Genomic DNA, 12548 nt, shown 5'->3' on the forward strand with positions numbered 1-12548 from the left:
CATGTCCTCAGGTCTGTCTTCAGAAGAACCCTGCCTGAGGCACCAAAGTGGGGTGAGCACCGCTGGATGGGTGCTGGGTGGGTTTGCCCAGCCCGCTGTCCTGTGTCCCGGCTGGGCTTCGTACCATGCAGCCCTTCCAATTCCTTTTCCTTCTTCCCAGCCACCCTGAATGGCCCATGTGTTTGGATATGTCTGTGCCTGGGCTTATACTTCTTCCTCTGCTCAGCGTCCTTCCTCCCCGAGGGCACACCTGTCTGCAGTCCTTCTGCAAATCGGGGTCTGGGTAGCCACATTAAGTTCTTCTACTGGTGCTTTCTGAAGCCGCTGTCCCCCCTTCCTGGAGCTCTCCCTACACCAAAGGCCATGTGCCCTCACTCCCAGCAGACTCCGCTGATACAGCCGTCAGCATGTGTTTACTGAGCCTCTGCCCTGTGTCCCGCACTGTGCTGGGTGCTATGTGCGAGGCCGCTGTCTGGAGCAGAGCCATAGTCCAATGCGGGGCTACCTCTGGCTTACCCCGCAGCACCTCGGGGCTGTCTTGGTGCTGTGGGAACAGACGGCAGGGGGATGGCAGGGGGTGACTCTGTGCCAGGGACGTCTCTGCCCTTTGGGTAATGTTGCTTCCTCTGAATGGAGGTCTCTCTCTATCCTGGGGACCTTCTCTGTGCCTGGCACATAGGAGATAATCAAGAAATGATGAATGAATGGAAAATGAAAGGATGTCTTGGGATGTCTCGTTAAAAAAAAAAAAATAAAACAAGAACACGCTTGGTACCTGTTTGCTGTGTCTGTTACAGCTTCTGAGTGCTGCCGTCTCGATGCCCCTGGGGTACCCCCAGGCACAATCACTCACTCCTGAGCCCCCCTGGGCAAACATCTGTCGCTACTTTGTGTCGCAATCTGCTTACAGGTGAGTCTCTCCCCTAGCCCGAGAGCACCTGGAGGCCAAGTCTTTCTCTTCCTGGCACCTGGCAAAGGTGGCGAGCATGTGTGCGGAAGACACGTGTGTAGACTGCTCTGAGCGGTAAAGGGAATCCTCCCCATGTGGTGAGGACCTAACAGCAAAGCTGCTGTGCTGGGTTTGCAGGGGCCAGGCTTGGGGCCAATCCCTCGACACCTGTTACTCTTGCTGTCTCTCAGCAAGCCAATGAGGTGGGAACTGCTGTATTTCACAAAAGGGGAAGCTGAGCCTCCAGGAGGCTCAACAGCAGGGTCAGACCACATGCCAGGTGTGGTAGAGAGTGGCGGCAGACCCAGATCCGGGGGCCCCCGAATCTGGAGCTACCCCTCGGCTCTCCTCCCCCAGCCCCTGTACCCCACCCTCACCCCCCACCGTGCTCAGAGGGGCTGTCACTTTCTTGCCATGGGAGATCTCCTTTCCAGGCTCCGGGTCCAGGTTGAGACCTCTTCCTAAGGTTGTGAGCAGAGGAGGGATGGCCTTGCTCATCTCTCAGCACTAGCCCTCTGCCCCCGCCCGGTGCGACACTGCTGCCCTGCGGGCGGTGGGTACCCGCTTCTCCTAGGTGTTGCGGCTGGACCCAGGCATCTCCTTCAAAAGCAGCAATCTGCCGCTGGACTCCTAGGGAAAAGGAGCTCCCAGTGCACCAGAGCAAGGACGCAGTTCCTCTGCGCACACCTCTGCCGCTGCCTTTCCTGTTGGAGGGTACGCTGACACCCTCGAGGCCCGGGAGCTTGTGAATGACTTTGGTCCCTGCTCAGATCACACAGCGCCACGCGGGGGCGGTGGTGACAGGTCCTGGGGCATGTGATGTGAGTGGGAAGTGTGGACACGTCAGCCCCGTGGCTCTGTCTCCAGGAGAGGGCCCAGCTCTTAGCGGTGGGGGCAGTGACTTGCAAATGGGCAGACAGGAGTCCCCTAAGCCATCAGCGAACTTGTCCTGGAGCCACTGCATTTCTGGAAAATGGTGAGTGGTGAGCAAGGCCTGGGGTTCTGGGGGATCCTAGCTCTTCCTGCTCCCACAGCGGCTGGGATTTGAGAGCAGCGATGGGCCCCCTCCCAGCCTCGGGAATGGCATCTCCCCGGAACCAGCCCTCACCCCAGATGCGTGCTCCTTGGCTTAACCACCAGCCTGTGCTGAGGGTGGCAGGGAGCTCAGCAAGCCCTGGGACATTTGGTCACAGTTCCGCAACTGCATCTGGATGGCTGAAATTTCATCTTCTTCATCTCTCCTTTTCCAGTCCCTAGAGTGCCAGGAAAACGTGGCACCACAGAGCAGACCTTCTTTATCTTTTTTCCAGAAAGCCCCAGGTCCTGCCTCAAGAGAGGAACCCAGAATTTCCTTCATTAGGAAGCAATTGGGCCAACACCCATCTCCCCCTGTTGAAAGCTTCCTTGGCCCCTCCTGCTGAGCCGCCCTCCTGGTGCCCTCCGGATGCGGGCACAGCCCACCAAGACTGTGAGCTCTTAGACTCCAGAGTCCTTCCTGGCAGACTTAAATTTAAGCTGCCCTCCTGTCTGGAGGGGCCCCACTGGCTCTCAGGCAGGAGCAAGCAGACCCAAGAATGCCTTGCCTCTGGTCGTCCTGGAAGGTGACTGGTCAGCCCATTTGACCAAGGTTGCACGGAACAGGCAGGTGACTTGGCCCCTGTATGTCACATGGCAGCATGGGGCAGCAGCTAGAACTTGAAGGCCGCTCCTCCCAAATAGGAGAAAGCAGAGAGCTGAGAGGGCTTGGGAATCAACTGCCTTGCTGAGTGGTATCTGTTTACAAAGGCAGGGGCTCAGAAATGCTTCCATTGTGGAGAAACAAAGCCTTGGAAACACAAAATAAGAAAGCCAGCCCTTGGCCACTCTGGGAGGGAGGGAGCCTCCCTGGGGATTGGCGCTGAGCGGCCCAGCCTGTGGGGTTCCCAGCGTATCAGGGTTTCACTGCACCTGTTGGCATAGCTTCGAGGTGATTCACTCCGCCTCCTCCTCAGGTCTCCCTGTGTCCTGGCCCGAGGGCTGCGCATCCTCGAGCACTGGGCCCTGGTGCCAAGCACACCCCCCAGACAGGCAGGACCTCACAGCCCTATGTTTGGCCTCACCGGTCTCCTGGCGGGTGACTCAGTCTCCCAGCCAAGATCTACCAGCTGCCTGGGACCTGCCAGGCAAAATTCCCAAACCCTTAGAGCAGGATTAGCGAGGAAGTCCTCTCCTGAGCCCCCTTGTGCTGCAGATTGGGGGTCTGGGAGTGGCTTTCAGAGAAGGGCAGGGTCTCTCTCTGCTTCAGTTGCCTCCAGCTGTCCCTCAAGCCTCCAGGCCCTGTGCAGCTGAACAGATGAATTGCCTGCAAGTCTGGGTAAGGAAATTTACTTAATTTTGTGATGACGCTGGTAAACTCTCTTGCCATCCTCGCCGGGAAATAGCAACACCTGACAGAAATAGAAAGTTAAAACCCCTTCTTCATGCCCATCTCTTCCCTGCGGGGGCAGCTGCTGACAGCCAGGCCCTTGCACACACCTGTGGATCTAGGAGGGCCTCGACGCCCTATGCTTGTGTGAGCATGAGGACCCTCGCTCAGACTCTCCTTTTGTGGTTTCTCAGACCCTCATGCCCTTACCCTTGCAGAGAAGCTCAGAATTTGGGGGTGTCTTGGGCATTCAGCCATTCCTTTGGGCAGGCAGTTTCCTGATTTTTATCCCTCTCCTCCCTTTCTCCCTGCTTGCTCTCTCACTGGCTCTCTCTCCCCTTCCTGCCCTCCTCACCCCACCCCTGCCCACAATTACCAGCAGCATCGCAGCAAACATCCTCGGACACCTATCTCTGCACGGGCCTGTCCTTGTTTCTGCAGGACGCGTCCCTGATGGGGGCTGAGCTGGAGCAAAGGGACGTGCATTGGAAGGGCCAGTGTTCTCCCAGGTTGTCCTCTGAAAGTGTGTTTTGTAAACCTCAGCTGTTAAATCCCACCCGAGTATGTTGCCGGTCTGAGGGAGGCAGCCCACGAATGACAGCAGAGACCGTCTAGTGGACGGGTCTCTCCCTGCCCTTGGGAACGCCTCAGGCTGGGACCTGTCAGGGGGACCCCGACGTCCTTACCCCGAGTTCGCAAACGGCCATTAAGTGTTGCTTCTGTTCAACTAAACAAGTAAATATTTAAAGTGCACTGCGGGGGCGCCTGGGCGGCTCAGTGGGTTGGGCCTCTGCCTTTGGCTCAGGTCATGATCTCAGGGTCCTGGGATGGAGTCCTACATTGGACTCCCTACTCAGTGGGGAGCCTGCTTCCTTCCCCTCTCCACCGCCTGCCTCTCTGCCTACTTGTGATCTCTGTCTGCCAAATAAATAAATAAAATCTTTAAAAAAAAAGGAAAAAATTAAAACAATAAAGCGCACTAGGGATCTGTCAAGATGCATTGACTATGTTTTTACCTACAGGTTTTGCTGTGTGTGGGGAGACTATAGTAAATACAGTTAGTGCTGTAACCGCTTGTCTGAGTCACATTCTCTTGTTGAATCCCCACTACAACACTGTGAGGCTCATACAATTTTTGCTCCTGCTTTGGAGATGAAGACACTACAGTGTGCTGAACAGTGGTCCCCCAAGATGCTATGTCCGCATCCTGACCCCTGGCCCATGTAAATGTGACTTTATTTGGCAAAAAGGGTCTTCCAACATGTAAGTAAGTTGAGGGTCTTGAGATATAGAGGTCCCCCTCCCTCCTGGGTTATCCAGTGGGCTCTAACTCCAATGACAATTGTCCATTGATGAAGCACAGAGAGGAGGCAACAATGTGAAACCAGAGGTAGTGCCTGGCCCTGGAAAGCCAGCAGCCAACTGCCAACAGAAGCCAGAAGGGGCAAGATGCAAATCCTCCCCTAGAGCGACTCAAAAACGCATGACCTTGCCAACACCTTGACTTCCTCCTTCTGGTTTCCACCATTGTGGAAGAATAGATTTCTCTTGTTTTAAGGCACCGAGTTTCTGGCAACTTGTTGCGGCAGCCTCAGGAAGCTCGTGCAGACACTGATTCCTGGAGGCGTCAGAAACCTCTGCAGGTTTCCCAGCACCTCAGCCCCCTACTATGCAGCCAGTGTCCCCGGGTGTTTCGGCGGACAGAAGGAGAGTCACCAGCCTCAAGCCCTGGAGGAACCCACAGCACTCCAGCCTCCTCCGAGGACCATGGTGGGCTTTGTCCAGGGCATGCTCTGAACGCAGTGCTGGCAAGAAGCCATGTGGATGGAGATGTGTCCCAGCATCAGCACTGCACTGGGGGGGGGGGGGTGGTAGGGGATGGCTCCAGAAGTTTCTAGAGTCTGCGAAGCCAGCTGTGCTCAGCTCTGCCTCTGGGTCAGCCCCTCCTCACCTGCCCAGCGGGAATGAGAGCAGGAAGGACTTTCTCTCAACATGGGGAACACCAGCTAGTCTAGAGGGCCAAGGGGGTGCCCCCTAGAGAGGAGGCAGAGGGTCTGGCCATCGTATCCCAGGGAGGAGAGGGCAGAATGAGCAGCAGTTCTGACAGCAGAAGGACCGCTTCTCTTGCTTCCAAGACAATCATTGAATCTCTGAGTCTTAGCTTGATTTTCTGTAAAATGGACTTAACAGTAAGGGGGCTAGAACGTGTTGAAGCATGACTGCAGCTAAGCTGGCTGCCGGTACTTCTCTCCTTCATCCCGGGCAACTCCACAAAAACTGGTAACTGCCTTATTGCTAGTTTATAAAGCTGCAATATAGAGGTGTTAACTCTCCAGGTCAAGAGCTAAGGAAAAGACTGAGCAGGACTTAAACCCAGGCGGCACATCCCTGGAGTCCATGCGCTTAACCCCACTCCACGGTCCTAGGAGGGGAATGAGGGAGAAAACATGTCCAAAGCACGCGCTCCCTGGTCTGGCCTGGAGCAGCGCACCCTGAAGCCTTCTACATCAGCCACCTTCTCGTTGTGTCCCTCGCCGTCAGCTCAGTACATGTCTACAGGGAGCTATAGCAAGGCTCCCCATTGCCTGCCTCCCCTTCCACTCTATTTGGTGGCAAAGCAGATCCTGCTTTCAACTGGCTAGTGGAAGAGAAGGTGTCGGCCTCTCCCAGTGGTCAGACGCTGAACCCAGTGCAGCCAGATAATGGGTGCCCCAGCTGGTCCTCCTACAGGCCGGCCCCCTCCTCAGACTACAAAAGCTACACTGTTTACTAAGCATCTACTATGTGCCAGGCTTGGGGCTAAGCCTTCACCTGTAACACCTCTGCATGAGGGAGGGTGTAATTAATGTTCCCATTTCACAGATGAGGTGATGGTGCTCACCAGATTCTGCAGAAGAGCTGACGCATGGGGTGTCTCTTCCAGAGACCATGATTCAATAGCCTGTCTTCCCCAAAATGGTTTTATTATTAAAAAAAATACTTAGCATATTCCACTTAGAATAGTAGATATTTCATATCTTTTGCTTATTACAATGCACCGTGCTAAGCATCCATTATTTAACTGAGCGCTGGGTGTAATCATTCTTCAGGTGCTGGTGTGCCAGCAGTAATTTACATCCTGTGTAAGGAGTCAGGTTGTATCCTCTACCTGCACAGAGAGAGCTGACAGTGGGGCACAATATAATTGTTCCAAAAAGCCACACTTGATAGCTAATGAATGAGCGGTAAAGGATTAGAGATGGGGAGATCCACTGGCGTTTGTGAAAGGGAAATCAACAATTAGAAGAAGAATATGTTCTGTTGGCTGTCAGGGAAGATTTTTGCAAGGAAAACGGAAAAGATGATTTAGACTCAAGGGTAATGCAATGTCTGCTGCAGGTACGGGAGGAAATCCACACTTGTCCATGCATTTGAAAAACTCTTTTTAAGAAAACTTAGAAGAATTTCCTCCAGTGCCTTGAAGATTTCCCAAAACTGCGGCAGGCTCACCCATGCGTTCCCCGGCAAGCATGTGCCGGGCGTCCGGTGTGTGCAACACGGGAGCTCTCTCACCGGTCATGGCTTGCTCTCCTCTCTGAGACCAAAGGAAGCAGGCTCCAGGGAGAATGCTTTCTGGGCGCTCTTGCTTGGGAAGCAGATGGTCATGATAATCACCATCACTGCTACAACGGACCATGGGGCAGCCTCTGGGAGGTTGCAAGTTACCCGTGATTTGCATATAGCACGTGGATATGGGTGCTACTGTTTTTATGACTGTCTTTATTTTACCCAGAAGGATGCTGGCCCTCAGGAGTTTAAGTCCCTGGCCGGAGTCGCAAAGCCAGAGCAAGAGGCAGCAGGCTGCCTGACCCCATCTCTGAGTTCTCCCTCTATCCCGCCCCGTGGATGTTCTCCGTGCTGAGGACAGCGGCGCTCTGCAGAGGCGTTTTTGGGGTTCTGCAAACACTGACAACTTCCCTGCTGTGGAAAGAGAGTTAAACTGCCCGAGAATTTAAATGTACTTTAATTTTCTGCATTTCTTCTATTTCTAGGCATCAAGTTTCCCTGTACACGCACACGTGCACATGCACATGGACACAGGCGTGCACACCAGTTGTGAGTGCGTGTTTCTGTGTGTGAAGTTCGCGGTCCTGCTGTCTGTGCCCAGGTCCCCGCTCAGCTGGCCACTGCAGGTGAGTGAACCCGCTGGCCTGCCCCCTAGTGCCAGTGGCTGCAGCAGCCTGGGCTTGTCCTGATTTCACTTCTCTCTTTCCCCCAGTTCGATCTGAAGGCCCTGGAGAGGCCCGTGGAGTTCAGGCATTGATCAGGATAGCCTGTTCCTTTAAATAAGTGACCTCTTTCCCAACATCCTCCGGTGGGGACAAAGCATTTTTCAGATAACCGAAGCACGTGGATGGTTTATACATTTTAACTTTACTCAGGAAAAAGCTCTCTACGATCAAGGGGGACACTGACTGGCCTTCTCTGGCAGAGATTAGTGACTTCCGTTGCGCCTTTCTTTGTGTCTTAGGCATTCCGGGGGGGTTCACCTGCATCGTATCTCAGTGATGGATGGGGGGCTGAGAGCGGGGGCTGGGCATGGCTCATATGCACAGAGCATGTTCAGGGGACCCAGCTCAGCATCACCTGCTCATGGCCCTTGTCTCTCTGTCGCCCCAGTGTCCCCACGACTCAGGATGAATAGTCCTAGTTTCGAAACTGAGGCTTTGAGAGGCCTTCCTCTCTGTCACCTCTCCCTTAACCAGATTTGGACCCCAATTCTCGTGCATTCTGTTTATTCAGCTTCCCTGCAGGGTCGGCCGAGTGAGCTTTCGACCCTGACTCTGGGTTAGAGACCTGGGTCATCTCCTGCCAGTTATTTTGTCTAACTCTTTTTCCCTTTTTAAATTTCCTTTTAAGTTTGTAATTGCAGGCTCACAGAAGAGTTGCAGGAATTCTCATATTCCCTTCGTCAGATGCCTCAACTGTTTCCGTTTTCCCAGATTCATCCTCTTCTCTTTTCCCCCCCTCCCTCTCTTTCCTGTCTCTCTCTCCCACACTATAATCACGTGTCCGCACATGCATTCTAACTTCTCTGAACCATTTGAGAATGATCGCAGACACGATGCTCTTTTACCCCGCCTAATGCTTCAGCACGGATGTTCTAAAAGCAAGGACGTTCACTTGGACGACCACAGGAATCCGAAAATAAACAAAAGTCAGGAAATTGAAATCCATACAGTGCTGTTATCTAATCCACAGGTTTTACTCTGATTTGGCCAATTATCTGAATAATGTCCTTTACAGAGAAAGAAAACTCCAGAGCACTCGCTGTTTTTAGTTCTCACGTGTGTCCAGGCTCCGTTAAAGGGGAAGCCATGCCTCAGGCTTCCTCTGTGTTCATGCCACTGACTCATTTGAGGACCGCAGGCCGGTTACTTTGCGGAATGTCCTCAGTTTGGGTTTGTCTGGTGTTTTGTTAGGGTTAGCTCCAGGTAATGCATGATGAGCAGAAACATCACCGCAAGTGCTTTGCTCTTCTCAGCGGGTCCCAACGGCCATCTGCGATGTGAGTTTCCTCTGTGTGGGCCACGCTAACTTGGGCTGCTCAGTTATAGCAGTGTTGCTGGGCCTCCCCATACTTAAGCTACACTCTTGACTTTGTGATTATTACGTCGCTTATGGGGGGATACTTTGAGACTGTGTAAATATCCAGTTACCCCTCCGATGTTCATCCACAGGTTTTAGCGTCCACTGATGACTCTTGGTTGCTTCAGTTATTATCATGATCAAGGTTGGCGGAAGGTACTTCTCTTGATTCTGTTATTCTTTCTACATTAACTAATTGTCTTTCTACTCTAAGGAAGAGCTAGCCCCACTTTCCCACTTATTATTTTATATCAATGTAACTCGTGGATTTTTGTTGCATCCAACGTGTTATGGTTCTCTATCATACTCATTTTGATGCTAGAATGGTCCCACATGTGACCAACGGGTGTCCTTTCAAACTGGCTTCTTTGTCCTTTTGATGTGTCCCCATCATTCTCTGAACATTTCCTTCCTTTTTGGCACAAGAAGATGTTCTAGGGCTCATCTTATAGTTTCCCTGTCCCAGACCTGGAATCAGCCTTTCTTTAAGGTGCCCTGTTTACCTTTAGTGGAGAGTGGCATATAGAAACCAAGATCTGGGTTCTAGGTGTGCTCATTGCCACTGGGGTGTCATTGCTTCTAGGCCCTCTGTATGTACATGTATGACATCTCTCTCCTTTTCTTTCTCTCCCTTTCTCTCCTCCCTCCTTTCCCCACTCTGTTCTTTTTTTAAAACCATGAGTTCATACTTATACCTTCAATTCCAATCAAACACTAGTATATCTCCACCTCCCCTTTCAAATTTCATAACTCTATTCTCCAACAATAAAAAGCCTGGCTTCAATTGTCCATGATATATTTATTTGTTCAATGAACAACTACCTGTGATTATTTTTATCAGCTCTTTTAATTTTACTTTCAAGTTACTTTTTAATTGTACGGGTAATAGATGAACATATTGTTTCTGAAAAACCAAGTTAAATATAGGAAAAGTACCTTTTTTCTTTAGGCATCCCGTCTAGCCCCAGATCTAACCACTATTGTCAATTTTGTCTGAAGCATTCCAGACTTCCTATGTCTTTATATACCCACAGAAATTAGAAATGTGACGTTTCAAGTTATCTTTATATAGATGGTTTCATGGTCTGCACTCTGATTGTCAGTTGGGTAATCTTAAAAAAAGAAAAAAAAAAAAACTCTTGGAGATTTTTCCTGTCAGTACATACTCATTCACTCCATTTCAGCTCAACTGCAAGAGCAGTAGTGTCTGAGTATTATTTTAGCACGTCCAGACTGTGTGGTGCAGTACCGAAAAAGAATGCATAGCCATCTCACGCACATGTGCAAATATCTCCCCAGAGTCCCTGCAGCAAAGCAGGATTGCTGCATCTTAGGGAATTCACATTTTGCAGTTCAGTAAAATATTGCAAACACATTTAAAAGTGGGTGTCTTGGGTGTCACACCACTTGCAATGAATGCTGATATCCTCTTGGGGGTCCCAGGAGGGGGGATGGCCCCTGTCCCTTGGTCGAAGGTAGGAAATACACCCTCGGGGCTGCAGGTATCTTGAAACATGAGGCTTTGGACAGAGGCTCCATCTAACCTTTGGCTAGAGCAGGGGGATGGCTGGGGAAATTGTTTTATGTGTGAGAGGAGGGATCTTTTAGTATAGTACGGGAACACAGTTATTGGCTGTAGTGCACGTCTTAGGCACCAAGAGGCACTTCTGTTACGAGGCAAAAAAACCAGCACGAGTTTTTTTTTTTCTTTCCTTCACTCCCTCATCTCCTCCCTTCCTCCCTCCCCTCCTTCCTCCCTCTCTCTCTCTTTCTTCTTCGCCCATTTTAAAGTTGGATTGGAGAGGATAACAGCAACTTGAAATCTTAGCACCGGCATTTCTTGTAAGAAGAGCTTCTTGTTTCCTCATCGAAATCACAGAAGCAATGGCCCTTCTATTTGCCATTTTTCTCCCATATAGCTATTTCCTGCATATCATCTGATTTTAGCTACTCACCCATCCAATAAGGAAGGGGAGGCAAATTTCCCCCACTTTGCCAACTTTTCTTACTCAAGGTCACACAGCCTATACTGAAACCAGGACTCAAACCCAGACCTTCAGATTCCAATCCAGGCCTTTTTTTTTTGAAATAAGACTTTTTTTTTTCCTTTTCTGCTGACTGACAACAATTGAAACATATAGAACGTAGAGAAAACAATCTTAAAATCACTTATAATCAACATTGTCATCCAGAATATATCCTTATATATTTTACACATGCAACAAAATTATTTAGTGTTTTTATTTGGGTGCTTTACATTGTGAACATTTTCCAAAGCTACTATTTTTCCTTTAGAAAAGTTCAAATGGCTGTAAAATATCCCATTGCATGGATAGGTCATAATTTGGGCAATCACCCATAGTTGGATTCAGGTTAATTTTATGTTGTCATTGTTATATGTAAAGTTTCAAATAATACCCCTGAATGCAAATACTTCACAATATCACTAAAAGTGGAGCAAAATCATTATGCACATGTTTAGGCTCTTAATACCCAAAACCCAGTTCTGCTCCAAAGTAAGTCTACACAGCAGCCATGAAACAACTGGGTGTGCTGCTGTCTTAGACCTCCAGTGTAAGAAATCATGATTGAATGTAGACACATCAAGTTTCCAAATGAGGATGAGGAAAGCAGAGTTGGCAAGGTGAAATAAGCTTCCTAAGGTCACAGAGAGGGGATTCAGCTCCCATTCCCACTGCTCGATGAACAGGAGTCAGCTGCTCTCCCATATCATCTGCACACGCCTGACCTTGGCAAAGAAGATGATATCCTATGTCATGTGGACATGCTTCTGCCCCCATCACTTCTGTTTCTGCTATTTGAGATTACTCATCCCATATGCAGGCAGCTGGATGGTCACCCCAGAGACAGCTGGCTCCCCTGCTCACCTCCCTATGACCCGGCAATGTTCTGAACATTATATGATATAGGATATGATGCCTGATATGATGATTGGTGAGACCCAGCGGGACCTAGCCTACCCAGCTGAACCCAAGGGTGAGCAGACAGATGATATGAGTGACGAAGGCAAAAATGCCACGGACTTGTTCTAAGTGATGTTTGCAGATGGGTAACAGTATAATCATGGGTTGAGTTAACAGCATGAACTAGGAATATGTTAGGTGCCAAGACTGTAATTGTGCTAAGATCAGACTAAACAAATGAGAGTTGTGGTTCCTCTAAATGTAGTGGAGAGAAATTGGTAAGTGATGAACATAAAGCACTATAATATACTTCTCTGAGTCCACACAAAGTACATCACCCTATAACCTGACCTACAGCTGTATGAACATTCTCATTATTTTTATTGAAGGCTTTAGAGGTTGGTTTCAGAGAGCTCTCTAGAAGAGGCAAGTTTGAAGTGAAGATTTGAAAACCAGAGTTGTCACGTGTGAAAGGAGACAGCTGGCCACCTGAGTAGGTATGTAAAGGCATTTAAAATGTATGGCCTGGTAGTTCCTTGGAAAATGAGATTACCCATGTAATTATCTATGTGGGTTATATACCTTGAATTAGTGTCTAGTTGGAGTCAAATCAAGGTGGTACCACAGGGCAGCTCATATAATG

General features: G+C 50.1%; 1 protein-coding gene across 1 annotated transcript in view; it reads left to right on the forward strand.

Moving 5' to 3' along the window:
* TSHZ3 (teashirt zinc finger homeobox 3) overlaps positions 1-12548 on the forward strand; it is a 111625-nt gene that overhangs the window by 87362 nt on the left and 11715 nt on the right. Inside the window, exons 5-6 of the transcript XR_004281133.1 lie at positions 798-3302; positions 7385-7525. The gene's annotated coding sequence lies outside the window, so the exon portion shown is untranslated. The remainder of the gene's footprint in view (positions 1-797; positions 3303-7384; positions 7526-12548) is intronic.

This window comes from Mustela erminea, chromosome 19, assembly GCF_009829155.1.
Source record: "Mustela erminea isolate mMusErm1 chromosome 19, mMusErm1.Pri, whole genome shotgun sequence".
Lineage (NCBI taxonomy): Eukaryota > Metazoa > Chordata > Mammalia > Carnivora > Mustelidae > Mustela > Mustela erminea.